At 42.6% G+C, this 27,536-nt stretch overlaps 1 protein-coding gene across 2 annotated transcripts in view; it reads right to left on the bottom strand.

Moving 5' to 3' along the window:
- Window positions 1-27,289, bottom strand: part of LOC129701163 (KN motif and ankyrin repeat domain-containing protein 1-like) — a 70,391-nt gene extending 43,102 nt beyond the window's left edge. The window contains exon 1 of one of the 2 annotated variants that reach the window (XM_055642212.1): window positions 27,098-27,289. The gene's annotated coding sequence lies outside the window, so the exon portion shown is untranslated. The remainder of the gene's footprint in view (window positions 1-27,097) is intronic. The other variant, XM_055642211.1, reaches the window with a different exon arrangement.
- Between the last annotated feature and the right edge of the window lie 247 nt (window positions 27,290-27,536).

Genomic DNA, 27,536 nt, shown 5'->3' with positions numbered 1-27,536 from the left:
GATCTAAGTTCTCTGCTCCAAATGAAGCACTACATTGAGAATGACTTCAACCAATGCATCCCTGCTGCAGAAATCCCATCAGGATTGCAAGGGTGACTAATTCCAATAAATGTTTGTTAAATTTAAGGGATAATGCATAACAACAAGTTTTATTGTGTTGGGAAATATTGTTTTTTGATTGAAACGATGAAAAAATATAAAGAACAAAACATAGTTTTAACCTAACTCACAGCAAAGTCCAACATGAGGAAAAGTGTTCCTTGCACGACACACCCAGTTTAAACCCAGTGAACAGCAAAGCAGTTACTTGAATGAATTTTTTGAACAATAATGTTAGAAGATCAAAGCTCGGTCATCTTCGTCGATGACCACCAGGGGGCGCTGGGGGAGATGGCAGCCCTGCCAGCAGTCTGTTCGTCTTTTCACTCTTTTTGTTATTTTTTAGTTTGTTAAAAGTTTTGTTTTAATGTTCTTCGGTTTGTTTCGTGTGGGGGGAGGGGGGAAGGGATCGGGGGAAACTTTTTTTCAGGTTCTTACCTTCCCCGAGATGTGATTATTTTTCAGATCACATTCTCCGGGCTCTGCGACCCACCACCGATGGAGCTGGAAGCCTCCTCAGACTGTCGTTAGCCCCGCCACGGGGTGTGGAATTAACATCGGAGCTGATCCCTTGCCTGGGATCGTTCCCACCACGGAATCAACACCAAGGTCTCGCAGTCTCAGGTGAGGCCGAGTCGGGAGCTCCAACGTCGCGGAAGGTTCAGCCCCGACGCAAGGTTCGATAGTCCAGCGCGGGGGAGCTGACATCCCTCCCGATGCGAGAGCTGATCGCCTCGACACGGGAGCTGATCGCATCGACGTGGATGGCCCGAACGCCGCCTACTACAGGAGTCAAGATCGTCCCATCAACGGGGACTCAAGGCCCATGACCGAGGAAGAGCTAAGGGAAGGACTTGAACTTTATTTTCGCCTTCCATCACAGTGAGGAATGTGCAAGAGTCACTGTGGTGCATGTTCATGTTAAATGTGTTTTTGAAGTGATCTGTTACTTTTAATTGTATGACTGACCTGGCCAATGAAATTCCTCGTATGTTGCAAAACATACTTGGCGAATAAAGTGTGATTCTGATTCTGATTCTGAACGTTCCAGAGAAGATCATTGCGAAGAGGGTTTGGATTAGTTGATTAGTTCCAAAACAGGGCAAGCTGCACCATTCAGAGGTCAATTTTGATTCAAGAGGAAAAATAGATAAGAAACACAAGGATGGACTAGATCAAAGGAAGGCTGACTAAAAAAGCGATAATTACTTCAAACGAGATACAGTGAAGATAGACACAAAAAGCTGGAGAAATTCAGCGGATCAGACAGAATCTCCGGAGAAAAAGAATAGGCGACTTTTCGGGTCGAGTCAGGGGAAAGGGAAACAAGATATAGACAGTGATATAGAACAAATTAAATATGCAAAAAAAGTAACAATGCTAAAGGAAACAGGCTATTGTTAGCAGCAGATTGGTATACAGAGTGACATGGTTTTAAATATTTTGGCTATAAAGACCTGTACTAAATTAAGTTGAAAGTTCAACACAAATATTACTTCCAGCTTTGTGAAATGGTGCATTTTTTGAATAAATGGAGAAGAGTGCACATGGGTACATATACGATTGGTTACCTGGTTTATTTAATCAATGTTTTAATTGCAACATAACCTTAGTTCATGCTCTTATTTGCCTGGTTATTAGAAGGAAAGGTCATTAATGGAGCCAAGATGTGCTTGAAAGAACTCTATTATTTTCATGCATAAGAGGCAAGAGGTTTAGACTGGAGCTGAGGGAGAATTTTTCCACCCACCTGGAACACGTTGCCTGGAATGATGGTGGAGGCTTGGCCTCTCACAACATGCACGGTACAAGCACTTGAATTACCAAAGCACAGAGGGCTTTGGTTTTGGTGTTGGAAAATCAACACTTTCATCACCAAATGTTCTCACTTTGTTAAATCATCTTCCCATTTCTGCATTCCATACACCTGGCTGAAATCTCCAGTTTCTATCCTGTCAAATTCCATTACACTCTAGAAAATCTTGCTGACCCAGAAACCCTCCACTAATCTGTACACTGTGCTAGATCCTCAGCCCTTCACAATCAGCCCGAGAATGTTTCAAAGGAGACACAAGAGGTACAAATTAGGGTTCAAATCACATCAGGAGATACAATCGGCATGTAAGAAAGGCAATGTAACAGCAGCATGGGGGATTTTAATATGCAGGTAGACTGGGAACATCAGGTTGGTACATGATCCCAAGAGAGGGAATTTGTAGAGTGCGTACAAGATGGCTTCTTAGAGCAGCTTGTAATTGCACCTACTAGGAAAAAGGCGATTCTGGATTTGGTGAACCAGATTTGATTAGGGAGCTGAAGGTGAAGGAACCACCAAGGAGGTAGTGACCATAATGATAAAATTCAACCTGCAGTTTGAGAGGGAGATGAAATCAGATGTGTTGGGCTACCTGGTGAGTAAGGGTAACTTCAGAGGCATGAGCGGGGAGCTGGATAAAGTTGATAAGAAAGGGACCCGAGCAGCAATGGCAGGAGTTTATGTGAGTAATTTGGAAGATGCAGGATTTTTTCATTCCAAAGAGGAAGATTCTACAGGGAGAATAAAGTAACTGTGGCTGACAAAGGAAGTCAAAGAGAGCATCAAAATAACAGAGAAGGCATATAATATTACAAAGATTAGCGGGAAGCAAGAAGATCGGGAAACTTTTAAAAACCAACGGAAGGCAACTAAAAAGGCAATAAGGGAACGAAAGATAAAAGATGAAGGTAGCCAATAATACAAAAGATGATACCAAAAGTTCAGGTATATAAAGAGTAAAAGAGAGGCAAGAGTTGACATCAGATCGTGGGAAAATGATACTGGAGAAATCTTGAAATTTGCATTCAAGGTCTTCCTTTTGGAAAACACAATGAAAAGAAAGTGCTAAATGCTAAATAAAATTATTTAACAGTTCATTAATTGAACGGCACTGACCTACCCCCAGCTGCAGGCACAATCATAATTCTGACCACGTCCACGTTCAGGAACAACTTCTTTCCAACAACCATCAGGCTATTGAATAGTACCAACTCCAACGAAACTCCAAACTATGAACTGCCTGTCTTGCATTCGGGACTTTGATTTGTTTTTGCACTACATTGGCTTTTTTCATTTATTGAACTTCTTTTGTTTACGAACCCGTTGCACTGCTGCTGCTGCAAGTAAGAATGACCATTATTCTGTTGCGGGACATACCACAATAAAACACTCTTCACTCTCTTAGATTGACACAAAATGCTGAGGGAACTCAGAGGGTCAGGAAGCATCTCTGGAGAAAAGGAATAGGTGACGTTTCAGGTCGAGACCCTTCCTCAGACCTATCCTATCCCCCCTGATCCAATCCCTCCTGACCTATAACCAAGACACCTTGCATGCCCTTCATCAATTCAATGACTTCTGTTTTCCAAGGCCCCATTCTTTACTATGGAGGTTCAGAGCTAGCCCTCCCCTTGACTCTCTTCACTGTTAACTACATTGCAGGCTCACACAAAAATGTCAAGTTCAGGCTCAAGCTATGAAAGGCACTGAGGAACTATCAGAAAAAGCTTCCTGAAAATACTCAAAGGTTGTAAATAACAATTCGATGAATAAATGTAAACTTGTTTTTGTGAATGTTTATAGATGTTTACATTTTATATTATAGAGTCATAGTCAGAGTCTTACAGCATGGAAAAAGGCCCTTTGGCCCAACTGGCCAACGTGTCCCATCTACACTAGTCCCATCTGCCTGCTTTTGGCCCATATCCCTCCAAACCTGTCCTATCCATGTACCCGTCAAACTGTTTCTTAAACGTTGCGATAGTCCCTGCCTCAACTACCTCCTCTGGCAGCATCTTCCATATACCCACCACCCTTTGTGTGAAAAATAACCCCTCAGATTTTTATTAAATCTTTCCCCCCTCACTTACGTCCTTTGGTTCTCGATATTCCTACTCTGGGCAAGAGACTCTATGCGTCTACCCCACCTATTCCTCAATGATTGTAAACACCTCTATTGCCTGGAAGAAATTTCTGTTGCTGAGAGAAAAAAAAAATCTGTTATAATTTTTTGTGGGGGTTGTGCATACCCCAGCCACTGAGCCAGACCCACTGCTCAGGCGATCCAAAAACCCGACAACCATATGAGCCCAGCCCATGCAAGCAGCGGGTTTGGACAAAACTTTCGGGGACAAGACACATACTGTATATGAATACACTGCAGGGCACTCACTCAATCAGTGGGTACATTATGGTAGTTGCTCAGTGATAGGATGAAAACTGAAAGGTCTGTCATAGCACCACCTAGGGGTGGAGGGGGGGGGGGAGGGGGTGGGGGTGTTCAAACAATTGCACAAAATCTGGATTTTCTATGGAATTCTTTATAATACCGTTCCCAAATGAATTTCTAATGAAATACATGCCCCAAATAACAATTTCATGTAGTTTCTATTGAGCATAAATAATTCAACAAAATATGCACAACTGTATATTCCACAGAATAAAAACAAGTCCTATATATAAACATAAAAACAAAATAATAAGGTCATAATTCGCAAAAGCAAACAACTGCAGATGTTGGTTAATACACAAAGTGCTGGAGTAACTCAGCAGGTCAGGCATCTCTGGAGAACATGAATTACCGGGGAGTAATCACCAAGGGTTCACAAGTCTTGAATACCGGATGGGCAGCAATACAACGTTACCCATGGGTTCACAAAGCCCAAGTGTCCACCAAGACACTAATGGTGGACTCGACAAAGTAACAAGTAGTTTTGGGAAACTGGTACAGGTACCAGCATTTCCCGCTACACGACATACAGGTCATTGATCATTTCATGAAGTTACCTACTGAAGTAATATCAGAATACAGTGGTGGGCAAAAAAACATTTTGAGTCACTAACCCGAGACCCTCGATAATAATTTTACTTTGGAGTCATGTGAGTGATTCCGTGAAGAACCCGCTCAGCATGCATGCGCGGCATTATGTCCAGCAGAGCAACAGCGGCACAGCGGGAGTCAGGCGCTCCTGCTATGGAGGTGAAAGAACGGACCGTCAGGTAAGCTGATGTCGGGTTTTCTTTCACAGGGAGCCTTCCGCTTTCAGGCAGCGAAGAAAGGCTCTAGAACAAACCTGTCCCCCGCTCGACTGCACGGAGGAGCGTTCCATCTGGGGGGGGGGGCAGCATCAAGGCGGTAGGATCGCTTACCAGGTGCTCCGCTATCCCGACACCGTGCTGAGCCCAGCCCGCTAGCGCCTCAGCAGCGGGCTGGAAGTACCGCAGCTAGATTGCCCTGCCTGTCTATTTAAAACTTGCTCCAGGATAAACAGGCCATGGGGGTCCCACCAGCTGGGTGGGCTAAGTTAATGGAACGGTAATTACCACTCACGCAAGAGGGGTCCGGCCGGTGGCTCTGACTAATCGGACGGGGACGTCTCTCCCCCCAGGCGGGGGAGAGACAGCCGCTTGAGCCGCATGGAGCGGCTCTTGGAGCAGGAGCTCCAGCGAGGTGCACCCCAGGAGGGGCGCTCTCACAGAGGGGGGTCAGGCACTCCCTCCACAGTGCCTTGTGCACTGTCCATTGCTTCCTCCTTTCCAGAAGATAGCTTTGGTGACCAGGACTGGGCTGGTCAAGAACAGGGGCAATGGCTGAAGACCTCGGGAGTATGCAAGGGGTGCAGGAACAGGAAGAGCTGCTAGGTGTGGTGTGTGGTGGACAGCTATGTGGAAACCCCACGTACAGGAGGCCGTTAAAAGCCATCACATCGTTTTTTCTCCTCGTTCCATGGACAAATACGGAGATGACCACAACTTTCGTAAACAAGTCATAAGACCTGCCATAAATCCTACATTGCGGGGTTGTGCAAAACCCCAGCCACTGAGCCAGACCCACTGCTCTTTGGCAAAAACCTCACAAAGCATATGAAGGACATGCAAGAGGTTTTACAAAATATTCGGCTCATGAGGGCAGGGCCGGGACGAGCAACCAAAAACAGTAATTCCTACGCAGCAGCACCCCATCGCGTCCATCAGTCAACGTCTACCATATCGGACTGATGAAAGCTCAGGGTCCGCATTCTATCACCGAAAGTCTTCTTTAGACCAGGCCCAGAGCGGACCCCATGGAAAATGTGCCACCCCCCAACGTCACCGCCACGTCAGACGACGTGCAACACTCGTTGGACCGGCAGGAAACAGAAGAATACCCATGACCATGGAGGTGGGTGGGTCTGGTTCCTACCAGTATATAGAGTAATACTAACACATGGGAGTCTATCACGAGTGATCAGTATATACTCAATGGCATTAGTGAATACAAATACAGTTCATACTAGAAAAATTGCCACCAGGTCAACATTCACCCCAGAGGGTATTTTTCCTCTCTCCGTTCAAGAAACAAGAGGGACAAGCTGAACTGGTGAGACCAAATACAAAGGGTGTCATGGGGAAACCTGAACCCTTGTAATTCGTATCAAATATATTCACTAAACCCAAAAAAGATGGTGGATGTCGCATCATCATAGATTTAACTTCACTAAATATGTTTGTTAAGTATATACATTTCAAAATGGAACCGGTTGTTACTGCCAAACAACTAAAATCCAAAGGATACTTCATGGCAAACATTTTTAACTCCCCGATTATTTTTTCTCAAATTGCCCTAAGGGAGAATGACATCCTCATGTCACTATCGTGTTTCTTCTTTAGAGCAGTGTTTGAAGATAATTTTCCCCCTGGCCATCCTAACCTACGCTAGTTCTACACAAGCCCATCCTTTGCATCTTCATTTCAACTCTCCCTTTACCCACGTGTTTGATTGTTACTTGTGTTCCCTCACAGCTTGTTCTAGCGTTTTTGTTTAATTTGAAAATAAAATTATTTCTCTCCTGTCCTTCCCATTAATGCAAACTTCTTGCTTAGTAGAATATCTGGTTTATTCTCTCATGTTCTTAATTTGGTTATTTGAATGCCGGCCTCTTCAGTTAATTGTAAACTCACACAAACTTGCCTCGAATTACCAATTCGGAAATGAATTATGTTTGTGGAGCTAACTAATCTTGACCCTCGATACTTGATAGCAAGTTATAAACCCAGACATTTTGCAATAAATGTGCACCCCACTTACGTTGCCCGTTGCTAAATGGCGCCACGTGCTGATTGCTACCTTCCTTCAGGTTAACCTGTCAGAGTTGCTTTCTTTCAATTCCAACACTTCCTATTGTGGAGTTCTTCCCCAGAAATTTACCATTGCTCAGGACTGGTCTTTGGTTTGCAAGACTAGTATGCGGAGATGCTGACAAACGCAAAGTGCAGCTTTGTAGGTGCCAACTTGCAGTCACTATCCTTTTCAGAGCTCATAGATGCAGGAAACATCAAACAGATTAAAACCTTAAGTTACCAGCCAAAAGGAGCTAGTGATGCAAGGGAATCAATTATACTATTGCACACTTTATACTTGAGGATGAATTGCTGGACTTATTTTAAGAACTCAAAATATATATATTTTACATTTTGGCCCATTCAATGTACTCCCTGGAGAGGGTGCTGTTTTGCCACATGCAGCATTCTTTTTATAAACTGGAGCATGGGAATGATAGAGTTTACTGAAAGTTATTTGACAAAGTGCCCTAAACGTTACTGCAATCATTAATTCCAGTGTATCCAATTTACACAAAATTGCTTTGCAATGAAAGTCACCGTTTACTCAACCCCATCATTTTTTTTTACCCAGATTGCTCTCAGATCAGATTAGTTTATTGTCATAAATGACAAATGAGTGCAAACCAGGGAACGGCAAGTCCAAACTTAAGATCCTGGCTGGAAATATCTTTCTCACAATGTCGAAACATAGAACTATACAATTGAGAACAGGCTTGACTTGTGGCAGACAAAAAGTACATTCATATTAAGACCTCCTTGCAACCGGCAGGAAATTCAACACTGAAGCTTGGTACATAGTTTTTACTTGAATAAAGCTTAATTTGAGTTAAATAAAAGAAAATTCAACTCCTGATTTACCATTGGGATTTTCATTATTAACATAATCAATGTTCCAGCAAATGATGTCAACAATAGTGCACAATAGTGCATTGCCCAGTGGCCATATATAACTTGATTTTCAATTTCACTGTCTTCAAAAATGCCAGTTGCTTATAAAACAACCATGTTTTCCTAATCTAATTACCCTGAAATTATGCTAAAGTCAAATTATAATTATTGCGTCACTGCATTCTGCCACCTCAAAGCTTACCCTAAACATTGCTCAGATTCAAGACAGTCTAACTTGCATCTTCAAATACTGTTCTGAACTCGATTCTATCTGATCCCCCCTTGTTCGATGCCCTCACACTGAAGCTAGTCACAACATGCTGGAGAAACTCAGCGGGACAGGCAGCATCTCTGGATAGAAGGAATGGGTGACGTTTCAGGTCGAGACCCTTCTTTAGACTGAGAGACGGGGGAGATGGGCACAGAGATATGGAAGGGTAAGGTGTGAAAACGAGACATCAAAGGGGACGAAGTTCAAGGAAAATGTAGAATATATCATTGTTAGCTAGGGGAAGATGACAACGAAGAGTACAAAGATAACATTTAATCAGGGGGACAATCAGACTGGTCGGAGAACTAGGAAGGGGGAGGGATGGAGAGAAAGGGAAAGCAAGGGTTACTTGAAGTTGGAGAAGTCAATGTTCAAACCGCTGGGGTGTAAGCTGCCCAAGCGAAATATGAGGCGCTGTTCCTCCAATTTATGGTTATGGTTATATGGTTATATGGTTAATTTGCGTTGGGCCTCACTCTGACAGTGGAGGAGGCCGAGGACAGAAAATTCAGTGAAGGAATGGAAGGGGGAGTTAAAGTGTTTAGCAATGTTGGTTTAGGCGGGCTGAGCGGAGATGTTCAGCGAAAGGATCGCCGAGCCTTCACTTGGTCCTGCCGATATATAGGAGTCCGCACCTGGAACAGGAGATAAAGTAAATGAGGAGATGCAAGTAAACATCTGCCTCACCTGAAAGGACTGTCGGGGTCCTTGGACGGAGTTGAGGGAGGAGATATTGGGTCTGGTGTTACATCTCCTGTGGTTGCTGGGGAAGGTATCGGGGGGGGGGGGGGGGATGGTTTGGTGGGAAGGGATGAGCTACGGAGGGAACAGTCTCTGCGGAAGGCGGAAAGGGGTGGAGATGGGAAGATGAGGCTAGTGGTGGGATTTTGCTGGAGGTGGTGAAAATGTTGGAGGTTTATGTGCTGTATGCGACGGCTGATGGGGTGAAAGGTGAAGACTAGGGGGCTCTGTCCCTGTTGCGACTGGGGGGAGGGGAAGCAACCTCAAAGCTTACGCAAAACACTGCTCAGATTCAAGACAAAGTTTCTACCTCTTATGCCCAATCCTCAAACGATAAAGGTAAGCAGACCATGTGCTTTCTTTACCACTCTATCTACTTGTGCTGCCACTCTCAAGGAGCTCTGGACTTGGACTCCAAAATCTCCCTATACGACAATGATGTTAAGGACCTTGCCATTAACAGCATATTTTCTCTTTAGATTCAATCTCCGAAAGTGCAACATCTCACACGTGCTCGGATTGAACTCCACCCATCATTTCTCCACACATATCTGTAACTGGTCTAAATCCAGCAGTAACCTTTGACAGCAAGTCTCACTGTCCGCATCTCCATCAATGTTGGTGTATATCTACATATATATCACAGACCTGCAACCAGAACAACATCCTACATTGACTTCCCTTTGCCTTCTATGTATAAGCCAGTTCTGAATCTAAACTGCTACGTCACCGGGATCTGGCATCATGGACGTTCAACAAGACCAGAAGGGCATTGCTCGGCATCAAAGGACATTCCAAGGCCATGATTTGGTGATGATTTGGCAGATAATACTAAAGCAAAGATGATGAACATTATACCTCTAAGTAGGAAGAATAAGAAGAAGAAATATCATGTCCAAGATTATGAAGGTTCTTGGTACAAGGATCTCAATCACTGGTGGATGAATTGATAAACAGAGGTACCAGATTTTAAGTGGTTGGAAAATGAATAAAAATATACGCGAGGGGAGAGTTATGGATTTGGAATGCACATTTTCAACGGAAATTAAAGTAGATTCAATCCAGGCTTTAAAAAGGATGGAGGAAGTGCAGGACTGCAAACGAAAAAAATAAGGCCATAGAGAAAGAGCCGGGAAATGCGGCTAATTTCATCTACCCTTATAAAGCATGGGGTTTTATAGACTGAATAGCCTTGTTCTGTACTCTAACGGATCCAGGAACAGCTTCTTCCCCACTATTATCAGAATATTGCACAGTCCATCCATCATCTAGGTGTGGTCCTAATCTTCGAACCAACCTCACTGTGAACCTTGCCTTTTCTCTCTGCAACTCTAATGCTATAACAATATATTCTGCACGCTAGAATTCTTCTCTTTGCATGACCTGAGGGACGTTTGTATGGGTTGATAGTACTCATGTACAGCATGACTTGACTGGATAGCATGTAAGCTATTTTTTTCCTCAGTAATAAACTAATACTAATACCTCTTTGATGACCAGAAGATTTGGGTTGAAAAGTGCAAAAGGATTAAGCAAGCTCAGATGTGATTGCAATACCATCATGGAAAATAGGTTGCAACCCAGATTTGCACTTGAAGAATAATGGGTGATCATGGTCTGGGAGGACTGGCTGGGCTGAAGGGCCTGTTTCCATGCTGTATCACTAAATTAAACTCCAACAGTCCTTCAGGCGAGGCAGAGATTCACTTGCATTTCCTCCAACCTCATCCACTGCATCCATTGGACTCCTGTATATCCACCTTCGCTCAGTCCATCTTAGCCTACACGATCTCCTGGTTGCCAAACATTCTCTAATTCTCCCTCCCATTCCCATACTGACCTTTTTGTCCTGGGCCTCCTCCACTGTCCGAGTGAGGCTGCACACAAATTGGAGGAACAGCACCTCATATTTAGCGTGGGCAGCTTATAACTCAGCAGTATGAATATTAATTTCTCTAATTTCCAATCTCCTGAATTCCCTCTCTCTCTGCCCCTTCCCCACCCTAGACATCCTGCCAGTTCCACTGTTTGTCATCCCTTCGTTATCAGACGTGTCTTGACTGAAACGTCATCCATTCCTTTTCTCCAGAGATGCTGCCTGACCTGCTGAGAAATGCCCGTCCCACTTAGGAAACCTGAACGGAAACCTCTGGAGACTTTGCGCCCCACCCAAGGTTTCCGTGCGGTTCCCGGAGGTTTTTGTCAGTCTCCCTAATGGTCGAAAGTGGTTTCCGCTTCTTCTATGTTCCGGCGATTATTTCAAAAAATTCAAAACCGGCCGCGACTAAAAATAGGTTGCCGTTTTAAAAAATCGGTAATTTTTTAGTTGAAGCCGGTTGCGATGCTAGTTGAAGGTGGTTGCCGGAGGTTGCAGGTAGTGGAAGGTAAGACCTGCAACCTCCGGCAACCACCTGCAACCTCCAGCAACCACCTGCAACCTCCGGCAACCACCTTCAACTAGCATCGCAACCGGCTTCGACTAAAAAATTACCGATTTTTAAAACGGCAACCTATTTTTAGTCGCGGCCGGTTTTTAATTTTTTGAAATAATCGCCGGAACATAGAAGAAGCGGAAACCACTTTCGACCATTAGGGAGACGGACAAAAACCTTTGGACAAGTACGGGGACAGGAAAGCTTTAAAATGGTATTGCTGAACACAGACATTTGGACTGGTTTAGAACATCACCCTGATCAGCATGGACAAATTGGATCGAAGGACATTTCCATGCCATATAATTATGTGTAGAAAAAAAGTTATAGTCACTCTTAGTTTTAGTTTCATCACACGCATGGAGCCACTGAATCTTCTGCTCAGTTAACAAATATTTGGTATATTAATAGCCAGCAATAAACCATTGTATATTTCATAGACGATCGTCTGCTTTGATCTGTCCTTTTCACACCTTACATTGTCTTTGTACTCTTCCATATCTCTAGTTTACCTCTCCCCTGACTCTCAGTTTGAAGAAGGGTCTCGACCTGAAACCATTCCTTCGCTCCAGAGATGCTCCAGCATTTTGTGTAATCTTTGGTGTAAACCAGCATCTGCATTTCCTTCCTACATATACACCTATTTTAACTGTCTCCGTTTACAAGTAAATCTCTCTTTGTCGGTAGTTTCATGCACAGAGAATAGTCTAAGGGACAGGACAGAGCGAGGTTAGTCTACACTCTAATTGGCCCTTCAGGACAAGAGAGAAGCCGTGAGATTATGCTCAGTATTACGTGTGGCGGTGGACAAGGAAGGTAAAGTTATCATACCGACTTCTGGTCTTTTATTTTTTATTCAAGTAAAGAAAAAAATCATATTCAGATCTTGTTTCATCTCATCATCAAGAACCCAAGAGTGGAGCACAGATGGACAAATGATGACAAATAACCACAATTCCAAAACCTAACAAAACAATTCAATGGAATTAGTAAATGCACATGCTTAACAGCCATAAATAAACATTGAACAGCGAGACACTTTACATTCCAAGCAACAGTTTAAACAACTATGGCAGAGGTTACGGGGAGAAGGTAGAATGGGGTAGAGGGGGTAAAATAGATTAGCCATGATGGTGGAGCAGACTTGCTGTGCTGGTTGGACGAATTCTGCTCCCGTGCCCAATCCTGCTCCCATCCCTTATGACACTGACATTCACAGGGAGAACAAGGCAGTGATGTTGTTATTTGATGAATGCAAGCTTTTGTCATGAATATTCTTGTGCTTTCACTAATCTTGTCTTGTTCAATGCACCATATACTGAGGCGGAATCAGGCAAGTGAGCAGAGGGAAAGGGAGCAAGAGGGCAAATACTTAACCTTTATTCAACAATTACAAAACAATTCAGTTACTGTTACAATCACGTTGCTCTTGGTGGGAGTTGGCTCGACACAAAAATGGCTGCTGCTTTGTGTTCAGAACATCAGTGACTAGACTTTATAAGTACCTCTTTTGCTGAGCGCTTTTTGCAGTATGCTGAAGGAAACCTGATAGAATTTATTGAAATCAAAGTGTTTTACTTTCAAACCTGGTGCCCATGAAGAGACAGGGCCACTAGCTTGGGAAATTATACTCTGGAAATATATGGAGTTGAACCCTATGGAGTTAAGGCATGTTAATGAGTTAATGCCACACTTCAGGCATGTTAACTATGCAGTAACAATGATGTAAACATGAATACACAAGTTGAATGACAATTATTAACCAAAACAGCCTTGGCTTTTAAAAAAGAACTGCACATTGTAAGAGTGAGATTGTAAAGTACGGGCATGGTACAAATGTGAACAGATTTGTGAAAGAATGGTAATTCAGACAAAGCTGGCCCTTGGTTTCAAACAGTCTTAAGAAATAAAATTATCCCACAAAAAAAAAATTAAGGCAAAATATTGCAAATGTAAGAAATTCAAAATTCGAACAAATGCTGGTGATAACCAGCTTGCCATGCAGCATCTATGGAAGAAAAATAGAGGAGATCTTTCATTAGAACTGGGTACATTTAAGATGCAGGGAAAATAAGATGGGGGCACAGAATGCATGGAAAGATTCGTAAAAGAGTGGAAGGGAGGACAGATTAAATGATGGGGTGTTAAATCAGGATGAAAGGGAGCTCTGCAGGGAAAAGTGAATAGATAAAAGGGATTGTGATGATTTTAAACAGTGAGTTGTCTCCACGGACTGGATGGAAACTGGACAAAATGGGGATGGATGACAGGTTAGACAAGTAATTCAGCGGGAGTTAAAATCTTTCCAGGTAGGCACAAAAATCTTTTAAACTGAGCAACTATTTCAACATTGAAAGGGATGCACAATTCTGGGGTGACTCAGTGGAAGAGGCAGCACCTTTGGAGAGAAGGAATGGGTGATGTTTTTGGTCAAGACCCTTCTGAAAAAGAGACTTTAAACAAAGGTCTCAAACAGAAACTTCACCCATTCCTTCTCTCCGGAGATGAGTTACTTCAGCATTTTGTGTCTATCTTTGGTGTAAACCAGTATCTGCAGTTTCTTCCTCAACATTGAAAGTGAAATGGGATCTGGATATAACATGCCATCAATATGAAGCTCTCAATTAAATGTGCTATAAAGAACAGATGTTAACTCGGACTGATTTCATTTAAACCCATCTGCCAACTATTGTTCATACATCTTCAACATTCTTGTAGTAATCTATTCTTTTGATATTGAAACCACAAATAAAGCGACTCGCTCTGCCTAATGAGCTGTAACCAGCTCTCAAATTGCAGTTAGCGTGAAATTAACTTCAAATCCAGTTTGGTCACACTTCTGAACACTTGACTTCACGTCAAATACTTCATAGATAAACGTGCCTCCTTTAATTAACCACGGCCTTGTATTTAACAACTTTGAAAGCGTAATCTCAAACCGATCATTCTCTCTGGACCTACACAGAAAAGCTTTGGCTGGCAGCAATCTACAGCAATCTACAGATGGTTTCACTGAGAATCCACCACCTTTTGTCAAACTGCAGATACTCCCACACACTGGGTAGATTGGGAGATGGTGTAATGGGTCTGAATCACAAAAAAGTGGGGATTAATGAAAGAGGAAGAGCACTCTTGTACTTGGTATGATTGTGCCTAACCTAGGCTGTATGCAAAAATATAATTTCACTGTACCTGGGTACTCTTGACGATAAAGTACCATTGAACCATTGCAATCATGTTTTTGAAGCCTGGACGAATGGATGAAGTAGATTTCAGAAGAGCAAAAACCAATCTCCAATTAATGAAACTTAGAAACGTTCCACGCTCCCCTCCATTGAGTCTGTCCAAAGCAAGCGCTGTCTGCGGAGGGCGCTCAGCATCGCCAAGGACTGCTCTCACCCCAACCATGAACTGTTTACCCTCCTACCATCCGGGAGGCGCTACAGGTCTCTCCGTTGCCGAACCAGCAGGTCGAGGAACAGCTTCTTTCCGGCGGCTGTCACTCTACTCAACAACTTACCTCGGTGACTGTCAATCACCACCCCCCCCCCCACCGGACACTTATTATTTTTTTATTCAAATCATTTGCTATGTCGCTCTTCAAGGGAGATGCTAAATGCATTTTGTTGTCTCTGTACTGTACACTGACAATGACAATTAAAATTGAATCTGAATCTGAATCTGAATCTGAAACAAGGAAATGCCTAGTGGTGTCCAAGAGCTAGAGCTGAGAGAAAAAAGTTTTATTTTGCCTTAAAAAATGTAATTATAAAAATAGATCTTAACCCAGATTTAAAAATTCCAATCTATATATTAAATAGCAAAATATAATCAACCCTCAAAAATCAGAGGTAGGTAATGTCGCAAATGAAATTAGTTGGCAATCTGAAAAAAAAAGAATTAAACTGGTCTTCACAGAATAACAATTAAATGAGAATCTGCCCGATGTACCCAGGAAATGGGTAATGATTCAAACAGAATTCATTAGCTAATGTAATCAATGAAAGGTAATTGTTCTAAAACTGACAAATCTACAACATTTGATGGTTTCCAGCTCAAATTGTGATGAAGCATATATTTGAGACATAATCTTCTAAAGGTATCTGAAGACAGGAATTGTCAATTCACAGTGGATGAGAATTTAGTATTAAGCACATGAAAAAGTAGTTATTACTTAAGTAAGCTGACAAAGTGCCAATAGTAAATTTTAGATCTTTTAGTGAAAAGCTAGGAATAGTGTGGTTTTAACTTCTGTGTGGGAAATATATCGAGCTCTATATTTAAAGATTGAGTAGTATTGTAAAATGTAACTCGTATCTAATTTATTTATTTTTTGATGAAGTAGGTGGTGCAGCAGTAGAGTTGCTGCCTTACAGCGCCAGAGACCTGGGTCCTGGGTTCAATCCTGACTGCAGGTGCTGTCTGTATGGAGTTTGTACGTTCTCCCCGTGACCTGCGTGGGTTTTCTCTGAGAACTTCAGTTTCCTCCCACACTCCAAAGACGTACGGGTTTGTTGGTTAATTGGCTTGGCATAAATGTAAATTGTCCCTAGTGTGTGTAGGATAATGTTAGTGTGCGGGGGTCGCTGGTCGGTGCAGACTCGGTGGGCAGAAGGGCCTGTTTCCGTGCCGTATCATTAAACTAAACTAAGTACAGGTAGTTTATATATAGTCAGTTGTCTATATATGCAGTTTAGATGTCGCTCCCCGTCCGACAAGAAAAAACAAGGATAGAGTTCTTCTGGTCGTTACCAATCACCCCACCAGCCCCCACATCCAACACCTCATTCTCCAACATTAGCACCATCTTCAACCTGATCTCAGCACCAGCCGCATCTTCCCATCAGCACCCCTTTCCTGTATCCGCAGACTGCAATCTCGGCAAATGCTTGATTAACCCATTCCATCCCATGCAAACCACCCACTCCCTGGGTACTTCACATGTCCCAGAACCATCCAGGGACGCCAGCAGCTCTTCCTGCTGAGACAGAGGTTCACCTCCTCTAACCTCATCTAATGCATTAGTGCTCCTGATGCTTTACATTGGTGAGACCAAGCATAGACTAGGTAACTGTTTTGTCAAATGCCTGCTAATCATTTCAACTCCCCTTCCCATTCCCAGACTGACCTTTCTGTCATGGGCCTCCTCCATTCCCAGAGTGAAGCCACATGTAGACAGAAGGAACAATATTATTATATTGTGTAGCCGACAACTCAATAGTATGAACACTGAATTTTCCAATTTTAGGTAATTGCCTGACCAATACTACCCCCCCCCCCCCCCCCCCCCCCCCCCCCCCATTTCCCCATCACTTCCCCACCTGGATGCACACTTAATCCTCCCCTTCCGTTCCCCCCTTCCACCTGGATTCCTTCCTCAGGCTTCCCATTTCATGTCTCTTCTCTCCTTATCTCACACTTTGTCTTTTCAACTCTGGCCTTTATCCAACAATCTGCCAATCAAACTCCCCCTCGCTTGTATCCACCTATCACTTGCCAGGCTTTGTCCCGCCCCCATCCCTCTTCCATCTTTCCCTCCCCTAATGCAATGGAGGGTCCCAACTTGAAATATCGCCCATCTATGTTCTCCACAGATGCTGCCTGACCAGCTGAGTTACTCTTGCACTTTGTGTCTATTTTTGTAAACCAGTGTCCGCAGTTTCTTGTATGCAAAGGAATTAAACATGGTTTCATACAAATAATTCAGCATTATAGCTCATGGCATTGAAGAAAAACTATTGACCTGGCTTGATAAAGAAGGCCGTTTGATGGTTGATGCTAGAAGTGGAAGGAAATAACTGATGTTGCCATACAAGGTTTTATTCTAGGACATCAACCATTATCAATAACATAAGAATATAATTTTGAGCTATTTCTCCAAGTTTGCCAGTTATACAAAGGTTTGTGGCACAGTAATTAACGTAGACAGGAGCATAACATTGCTTGAGATATTTATTAGTTTGACAAATAGCGAAACTGTGGTAGATGTAATACAAAGGCAGACAAATGTGAGATCATACATTTGAGGACAGGATTTTAAACATAAATGTTTAAAAACTAGAAATAATTGTAGCCCAAAGAAATTTAAGGTCCATCTATGTGCAACGCTGTTGTATAATAGTTAGAGTATAAAATATAATTCTAATAGCTTGAGGGGTAGAATACAAAGGATCTTGTTTATGGACACAAAAAGCTGGAGTAACTTAGCAGGACAGGCAGCATCTCTGGACAGAAGGAATGGGTGACGTTTCGGGTCGAGACCCTTCGTCAGACTTCTTCAGAAAGGATCTTGTTTAGTTTTGCGAAAGCTAGACCAAGGCCTGTTTGGCACACAAGTGGGATGACTAGGGTGGGGAAGGGACAGAGAGAGGGAATGCAAGGGCTACTTGAAATGAGAAAAATCAATATTCATTCTGCTGGGTTGTTACAAGTTGGCCTACTTGTTTCACAGTTCGTATCTCTTCAGTATCACCACCTCCACAGCCAACAATGGATCATTGTGGGCTCCTGGGTCATTGGTGTAGGCTCTGATTTGTTCTGTACCTTTTTGGGAGAAGGCAGGAGAATGGGGTTAGGAGGGAGAGGCAGATCAGCCATGATTGAATGACGGAGTAGACTTGATGGGCCGAATGGCCTAATTCTGGTCCTCTCACGTGTATTTATCGCACCTCTAGTTCCCCTTCCCCTGACTCTCTGAAGAAGGGTCAAAACCTTTTCTCCACAGATGCTGTCTGACCCACTGATTTACTCTAGCATATTATATCTATCTTTGGGGTGTACATCTGCAGTTCATTCCTACACAAAGAATACATTAATGTGAGAATACACTACTTGTGTAGTGATCTAAACATTTCCTGGGCACCAAGTATTAGATTGAGGAGAAAAGATTGCATCAATTATTTCTGAGTGTAATATAACATGTTAATACAATTATTTTCACGGCTTTTAGAAATATGACGAGAATTGTTAGGTTGCCCAAAGAGAAAAACTCCAATTGGGTATGTCTAAGTCAAAGCATTGGTGCATATAAATAATTTAGGAAATAAATTAGAAAACAATCTTCTTTACACACACAATGTTAAAATTAGGGAACATCTGTTTAGATTACATGTATTAACAATAATGGAATTAAGATGAGTAGTTACACTGCATATCCTCTTCATCATCTACATCCTCCCCCTTGGTCAGATACTCCGCCACTTCAACCTGGATTTCCACTGTTACGCCGATGACACCCAGATCTACCTCGGCACCAAATCCCCCCACAACCCCCCCCTCTCCCATATCAACTCCTGTTTGTCAGCTATAAAAACCTGGATGCAACATAACTTCCTCAAACTCAACAGCGATAAGACAGAATTCCTCCTCATAGGCTCCAAAGCCACACTCAGCAAAATCAATAACCCCACTCTCACCATCGACGGCACCACTGTCTCCCCATCTCCCCAGGCCCGCAACCTTGGCGTGATCTTTGATTCCACCCTCTCCCTTGAGCCTCACATCCGCCATGTCATTAAAACCTCCTTCTTTCATCTCCGCAACATCGCCAAACTCAGACCCCCTCTCACACCTCCCGCTGCTGAAAGACTCATCCATGCCTTCATCTCCTCCCGACTGGACTATTGCAACTCACTTCTCCTTGGCATCAGCTCCACCTACATCAACCGACTCCAACTGGTCCAGAACGCAGCCGCCCGACTCATCACCCACACCAAATCCTGGCATCACATCACTCCAGTCCTCAAACAACTTCACTGGCTTCCCATCTCCCACCGGATCACCTACAAAATCCTGGTCCTCATCTACAAAGCCCTCCACCATCTGCCCCCCCCCCATATCTCACTGACCTCCTCTCCCCCTACCAACCCTCACAGTCCCTCAGATCCACATCAGCTGGTCTCCTCTCCATCCACAAGTCCAACCTCCGCAGTTTTGGGGACAGAGCCTTATCCAGGGCAGCTCCCAGGCTCTGGAACTCCCTCCCCCAACTGATCCGCAATTCCGTGTCCCTCACCATCTTCCAGTCCCGCCTCAAGACCCATCTCTTCAGCTCTGCCTATCCTTAGCCCCACGTCCCCCTCCCTTTCCATCTGTTCATGAATTGCCTCATATTGTGTTTTGAATTGAATTTTGTCTTTAATTTGTGTACTAGTCATGTCTCTACTATTTATTTCATTCCCCTTACATGTTTTTCCTCTACCTGCTAAATTTTTGTAAGGTGTCCTTGAGACTCTTGAAAGGCGCCAATAAATAAAATGTATTATTATTATTATATATGAGCTTTAATCTAACCAAATGTCTTAACTGCCTCATGGGATTGAATGATCTACCAGTAATTCCGCAGCATTTTGGGTGATATCACAGCAGATAGAACAAGCGTTTAGCAATTTTGCAACAAGCGACCAATATGAATGGATTCCATGTAGAGAATAATCCATTCCATGAATTGCCATGAATAATGACTACATGTTTTCACTATTTATCACACTGCTAAATACCGTAAAGGAACTTTTTAAAAGTACATTTTTCTTTTGTGTTTCCTTGAAGATGCCGCCTTGCTGGTTTGGATCCAGCAGCTACACCTGTCTACAGATATATTGGACACCCTATGGCCAAGGATAAAATCAAATGAAGTCCTGACGAACATCCATCAGGAACACTGATGCATTAAACATGCCAAGGCACCAAAGACCATATGAAGCAGTTCAATTGTAATTGGTACCTTGGTTTTAATTGGCAGGGATTGGAATGAGGAAATAAGTGTAATCCTTTCAGCATATCTTTAAAATTTCATCTCTCGATCATCCTATGTCATTCACAGATCCCTGTTCTTCAAGTAAATTCATGGATATAACTGCAGGCTCTCACCTGCAAGAGTCGTGAGGAAGAAGACATACTGCACCTGAACTCATGCGGAACCGCAAGGAAAAGTCTGACATTTACCATTCCCGCCATTGGGTTGATCTGGAGGGAATCTCTCTGTTCTCATTTGTTCAACGGCTGTCTGAACGGCATCATTAGATTCTGATGTGCTAGTAGTGGTGGGCAAGATTCTTCTGGCAAGTGAAGGATCAAGGGGATTTTAACCTGCCAACTGCCCAGCTTCAATCTGGCAGGAAGCATTGAAATCATCCACCCAGGTAAAATTACTGAGACACAGTGATCAAGCCCAGGATATGAAATAATAATATGTGCAGGAAGGAACTACAGATGCTGGTTTACACCGAAGAGAGACACAAAATGCTGGGTAACTCAGCAGGACAGGCAGCATCTCTGGAGAGAAGGAATGGGTGACGTTTGGGGTCAAGAACCTTCTTCAGACTGATGTCACGGGAGAGGGAGATACATAGATAAGGAAGTGTAAGGTTTGAAAATAGGACAAAGGGAATGGAGATCAAGGAAATTGGAGAATAGATCGGTTCAAAACGTTACCTATTCCTTCTGTCCCGAGATGCTGCCTGTCCCGCTGAGTTACTCCAGCATTTCGTGTCTATAAACTAATATTATTCTTCACCTTTATGGATGGGAATGCTCTTTCAAAACTCTTGGCCTCACAGCACAGAAGACAATGTTAAAAGCAATGTATAAAAGATGCATGCATTCCAGCAGTTCAAATGCACACTGGGGATAGTGTAATCTAATATATGGAAGCACAGTATAATGGTATTTGTTCAGTAAAAGCAGTGGAAAACAATCATCTGAAGACCACAAATCCATCTCCTGCATTTAGCGATACTTTTTCCAGCGCTGTGGTGAAAATAACATTCAGCGGGGTTTGCAAGGTCAGCAAGTATGTGGAAAAGTTTATTCCTTTCATACTTTTCTCTCCACACAGAACTGTTCAGCTATGAACCATTTTTGCCATTTAACTAAAATGCCACTGCACAGGTTTTTAAAAAAACTGCATGCTTCTGTCAAACCATCTTTGCAGCAATCAGATGGAAAGGAAGATAAAAGAAAATGCAAAACAGAAATATTATCATCTGAATCCTGCAATCACCCTTGACAGAGTGTTCTACTCTGCTGCTCTACGGCTCTTCTAGCCAGCGGGGAATTCAAACCATCTGCGTCCAAAGTCAGAGATTAAGATATACCGCAGATGAAATGCCATGGTTTTAGTACATTTCCTTAAAACTGTATTGGATGCCTATTCAAGATTGCATGCAATTAAAAACAAAATTATCTTTACATTGCTGTCCATAATTGAAAAATCTATTTTTGAAGAAATGCAAAAGCATTTTAAAATGCAAGTTAGTTTCAGCAGTTTTATGGTGTAATGTTTTCAGCAAAATCTCTAAAGTGCTGAACAAAGACACACCCATAGTTCCCGTTCCCAAACCATTATTCTCTTTCTGAGTTTAAGAAGGAACTGCAGATGCTGGAGAATCGAAGGTACATCTGACGCTCACCCACAATGAAGTTTGCATTTATAGTTTGACAGGATCTTGCTATTGTTTATCTTAAAAATGCAACAGACAGTCAGGAGTAAAAATAGTAAGAAAAATCAAAGGCTTTGCAAAGTAAAATCTCGGAGTTCACATTTAGAGTGCAGACATGATATTTTAATGTATCATTCTCTTAATATCGCATTGTCCTGCTTAGAAGCATCTTCCCCAATTAGTGCGTTAATTGAAGAATGTAATGATATGTGAGTCGTGCAGCTACCTGCTCTCATTTAAACATTATAGCTACAATGTGGTTAAGCCATACGGGAAAATACACAGGAAACCTGGCACCTTTACTGGATTAAATTTGTTGAGAGGGGCCCATTTGGATTCAAAGTAATTCCGCCAGGATATAAAGAGTAATGCATGCTAGAAATGTTTAATCAGTAGAGTGCTTTTGCTTTTCTTTCCCTCCCAGCTCTACCGAAACTGTTGATTTCTCTGTCCCACTTTCACAGGTGTCTCCACATGGACATTCTTCACACGCTGACTACCTGGTGAACATCAGTAGGTCACTGCAGCTGCCGCCCATTCTGTGGCATCTACTGTGGCAAATTCACAGCAGGAGTTGAGGGAAAGTGACCTTCCTGAGGCGATGTTTTCCCCTTCCTTATCTGTGCACCTGAAGAGAAAACAGTTGTTGGGCCTCCGTCACCTGTATATGTTGACAACATCCAGATAAGAAGTTGAAAGAGCTGAAAGGAAATTCTAATTATTAATTTTATCCCACTTCAAATTTACACACGAGCTGTTAGTTTGGTGATTATTAAATTGTAATAAGGGTTAAGTTGGACTCTATTCTTGTTTGTTTTTTCCCCAAGATTCCGGCATCTGCAGTCTCTTGTGTCTCTGTTCTTATATCGCCTTTAATTGTCAAACCCATAGCTAGCTCAGTTTCTGGGCTGGGTTCAACAAATCGATGGGGAAATGTAGAACTGCAGGGTAGGTTGTAATACAAATGACTGTGGGCGGTTACAGCTGAAAAAACAAACAAATGGCCTTGATGTTGTTCCCATCTGAACTTCACAAAGATTTCATCTGCTGTGTATGGGCGACACCATCTTCAATTTAGAATGATGACAAGTGATTCCATCTTTGATACTTTGATCTGCCGTGATAAGATTTAAGAGGATCTGGAGTTAGAAAGGAGGCATTTTCTACTAATGTTAGAGGTCTCACATGAAGAGCAGCCTAACGTCATCACATTGAAGTCTGCACAAGGTCAACGGCTGCAAAAAAAACCCCAAAGAGTGGGGGGGGTTTGGAAGATTAGGGAATTATTTTTTTTAAAGTACAAAGCATTTTGCCAGTTCCATTTATTAGAGCCTTTTTTCCTGAAGATGTATTTTTTCACTCTTGATCTCTGGCAATTGTGGAAAGAGAACACAATCTCACTCTTTGTGCACGCTTGCAAGATCGCATGAAAAATGTGAAACTAGCAACTTTTACTTCTGCTTCAGCATATTAATTTCTGAAATAAATAAAGTAGATAATTATAGCTGGAATAACACTGATCCTGTTTTTCCATCATGTTTTCACTGCACAAACCACTGGAGACCCGGAACTCCCACACAAAACATTGTCCAGGCTTGGCTGCAAAAACTTCAAAACTGAGACTGATAGATTATTGCATAAATGCATTAAGGAATATCAATCAAAGGTGGCTAGAAAGAATCGAGACACATAAAAGATAGGAAGAGGACATCAAAGGCCCCTCGAGCCATTGAATAAGATTACAGCTGAACTCTTTGGTCTCAGCTGCGTTTTTCTGGTGATTCCCACAACCTGGATTCCAAAAATCCATCACACTTATCTTTGATTGTACTTCATGACTCAGCATGCACAATCCTCTGTGGTAGCAAATTTATTAGGTGCTGCTGTGTACTCAGAAATGCTCAGCCATTTGACTCGCATTGTAAGTGGACTTTTCCCTAAATCTGTGACATTTTCTCTGCAGTCATTTCACGGTCATGGATACTGAGAGTCAAAGAGTCACAGAGCGAAACAGTGTGGAAACACGCCCTTCGGCCCAACTTGTCCGCACAGGCCGACATGTCCCCAGCTACACTAGTCCTACCTGCCAGCATTTTGTCCATATCGATTGACAATAGATGCAGGAGTAGGCCATTCGGCCCTTCGAGACAGCACTGCCATTCACTGTGATCATGGCTGATCATCCAAACCTGTCCTCTCCATGTTCCTGTCTAACTGTGTCTTAAATGTTGCGATAGTCCCTGCCTCAACTACCTCCTCTGGCAGCTTGCTCCATGCACCCATTACCCTTTGTGTGAAAAGGTTACCCCTCAGATTCCTATTAATTTTTTTTCCCTTCACCTTAAACATATGTCCTCTGGTCCTTGATTCACCTACTCTGGCTAAGAGACTGTGCATCTACCCAATCTATTCTACTCATGATTTTATACACTTCAATATGATGTTCTGTTTCAGCTTGTCCATAAAGCAAAGTCAAATCTTGGATATTCTCTGGAATAACTGCCTGGGAGATACCGATTAAGGCCACTCTCCAGAAACATCTTGTGAGGGAACATACAGATCCCTGATATGTTCTAAGGATTGACACCCTGAGCCTGGGCACCGATCCTTGATGTTCTCACTGGGTCGACTCCCTTAAAATCACATTGTTCGCGTCAACAGCTGCAACACTGACAACACAAAATATTGGTGCCTGATTTATCATGTTTGAGAGTTGGCAGGAAGGACATTTTGCTGCAAGAGGTTTTCTGAACTCTGTAGCAAAGGTTATCCAAAATAAAGATCCAGGATTAATCCGATCCCAGTGGTGAGACAAAGCACGGGCTCGGCGATCGTTCCTCCTGGACCTACCTGACCTCCCGGCTGCTAAACACTTTAATTCCCCTCCCCATTCCCACACTTACCTTTCTGTCCTAGGCCTCCTCCAATGTCAGAGTGAGGCCAAACGCAATTGGAGGAACAGCATGTCATATTTCGCTTGGGCAGCTTACAACCCAGGGGTATGAATATTGAATTTTCTAACTTCAAGTAACTCTTGCATCCCCCTATTCTCCGTCCCTCCCCACCCGAGTCATCGTACTAGTTTCGCTGTTGTGCTACTGAGTTTCATTGTTTGTATCACTCGTCACCTACCCCACAGCACACAATCACTTGGTTTATACTCTCTAGAATTTAGGAGATTGAGAGGGGATCTTATAGAAACTTACAAAATTCTTAAGGGGTTGGACAGGCTAGATGCAGGAAGATTGTTCCCGATGTTAGGGAAGTCCATCAAGGGGTCACAGCTTAAGGATAAGGGGGAAATCCTTTAAAACCGAGATGAGAAGAACTTTTTTCACACAGAGCGGGTGAATCTCTGGAAGCTGCCGCTACTAGTTGGAGTTCGCTATATTTAAGAGGGAAGATGTGGCCCTTGTGGCTAAGGGGATCAGGCGGTATGGAGAGAATGCAGGTACGGGATACTGAGTTGGATGATCAGCCATGATCATATTGAATGGCGGTGCAGGCTCGAAGGGCCGAATGGCCTACTCCTGCACCTAATTTCTATGTTTCTAACTTGGGCTCCACCTTTCCTTGGTCATCGGTACACAAAAATGCTGGAGAAAGTCAGCTGGTGCATCAGCATATATGGAGCGAAGGAAATAGGCGACGTTTCGGGCCGAAACCCTTCTTCAGCCTCCCCTGACTCTCAGTCTGAAGAAGAATCTGCAACTGAAACGTCACCTATTCCTATTCTCCAGAGATGCTGCCTGACCTGCTGAGTTACTCCAGCTTTTTTGTCTATCCCAAATTGGAGCCTCATTTTGCAAGAGATCTCTAGAAGGACAGGGAACTACTTCATGGGTGCCACCAAAGTTTCGAGAAAAATTGGTAGCAGGCGCAAAAATTCATGAAAAACGATGTCTTGTTCAAAATGGAGGAGCTTCCAGGAAAGTATTGAGCACAGACTCTGCACAATAGGAACATATGGAGTAGATTAAAGTTTTGTGTGCCATCCAATTGAAGGTGTGAAGGGGATACAATATCCCAAACAATCCTTCCACCCAGGAGCGTGAGAGCCTGCAGAGTTATTGGTCACCACAGAACCCATAGAGCTGGGGTAGAAGAAAACAATCCTTGACACTGAGGGACTGCATGAGATTCCAACACCTTATTTTTTATCCCCGACACTAAATCTCCTTTGAAACAAAATATTCCTTCCCTAACTCGTGGAGAGAATGATGTTGCTCTTTTGAAACAAAGAGTGCCATGAAAGAGTTCCTTTCAGTTTATGAGGAGTTTTGGATTTAACGCAGAGAATAACAGGTCTGGATTGCCAGGATCCAAATTTAAAACCTTATCTTTGTATTGGTCTACATTCAAGACTCAGCAAGAAGAAACACAGAAACACTTGATTGCCAATGATGCAGATACAATACAAGATGTTGTCTGAGTTTAGCAACTCTGGAATTTATACTGAAGTACACTATCCAAGTCCAAATTAAGCTTAATAGTCGAATATAAATTCTCATCTAGCCACACAGCATAAAAATAAATCATTTGTTCCCAGATTGACTTAATTGAGGTTTACTTTCCTTCTTCACTACATACAGTAGTGTATATATGGATTTGATCCAAAGCAGCCACGTTGTATACAAGGCTATAGTTGCCTGCTATTCACAGAAATATTCCCCATAGGTTACAACTCTCTATATTTATTTACAAGCATCCTCTTGTAAAAGTGGACAAATCTACTTTAAGAATATTTGATTGGTAATGTATTCTACGTCTGAGCCAATGGATCCTGCTTTGAACAGGGAAACAGTGAGAATCGGGTTAAACTACTTCATCATATGTTTAAAAATTGCATAATAATTAAATGTATCCACTATTGTTCAATAATATTTGCTAATTGTTGTGGCAGTGGCCATTCCATTTTGTTTTTATGCATGAATGAAACATGTAAAAAAAAAAAAATCAGTCCTTCAACAGTTACATTAAAACACACACATTTCAAGTTTCAACAATAACCTTGACCAGACATCGTAAAATAAATCCAATGAAAAAAGTCTCCACGCCTATAAACACAAGAAGCACTAGCTCGCCTTACCTTCAAAACTTTCAGTGGATATTTCCTACACTGGAGACGTCAGTTATGTGAAAATGCAAGAAGTAAAATGTTCTTAATCCAAACAGTATAGTTTCAATTATTCTACTGATGCAATCAGGATGTTGGATGCCACTCCATAAGGGTCTGTTCATATATGCCAAAGTCAACAGGATAAGTCTGGTTAGTTTGCAAGTATTTGTCCATGAAAAATGGTTTTAAGAACACACCCCCAGTGAACAGTGACACTGCATGCCTGTTTTAACATTCATCCGAGAACATTTGCTGCTTAACTATTCAGATACCAGGCAGTGTGCAATGGTGTTGATTAACAGCACATTCTTTATTCCAGTTCTTTACAGAATAATTAGTTTACAGAATAATTATTTTTATTATTCCCCCGTTGCTCAAAACAAAATCCACTAAAACAAAGCAAAGGTTG

This window comes from Leucoraja erinacea, chromosome 10, assembly GCF_028641065.1.
Source record: "Leucoraja erinacea ecotype New England chromosome 10, Leri_hhj_1, whole genome shotgun sequence".
Classification (NCBI taxonomy): Eukaryota; Metazoa; Chordata; class Chondrichthyes; order Rajiformes; family Rajidae; genus Leucoraja; species Leucoraja erinaceus.
The sequence above is the reverse complement of the archived record's forward strand: the minus strand, read 5'-3'. Positions and strand labels throughout refer to the sequence as shown.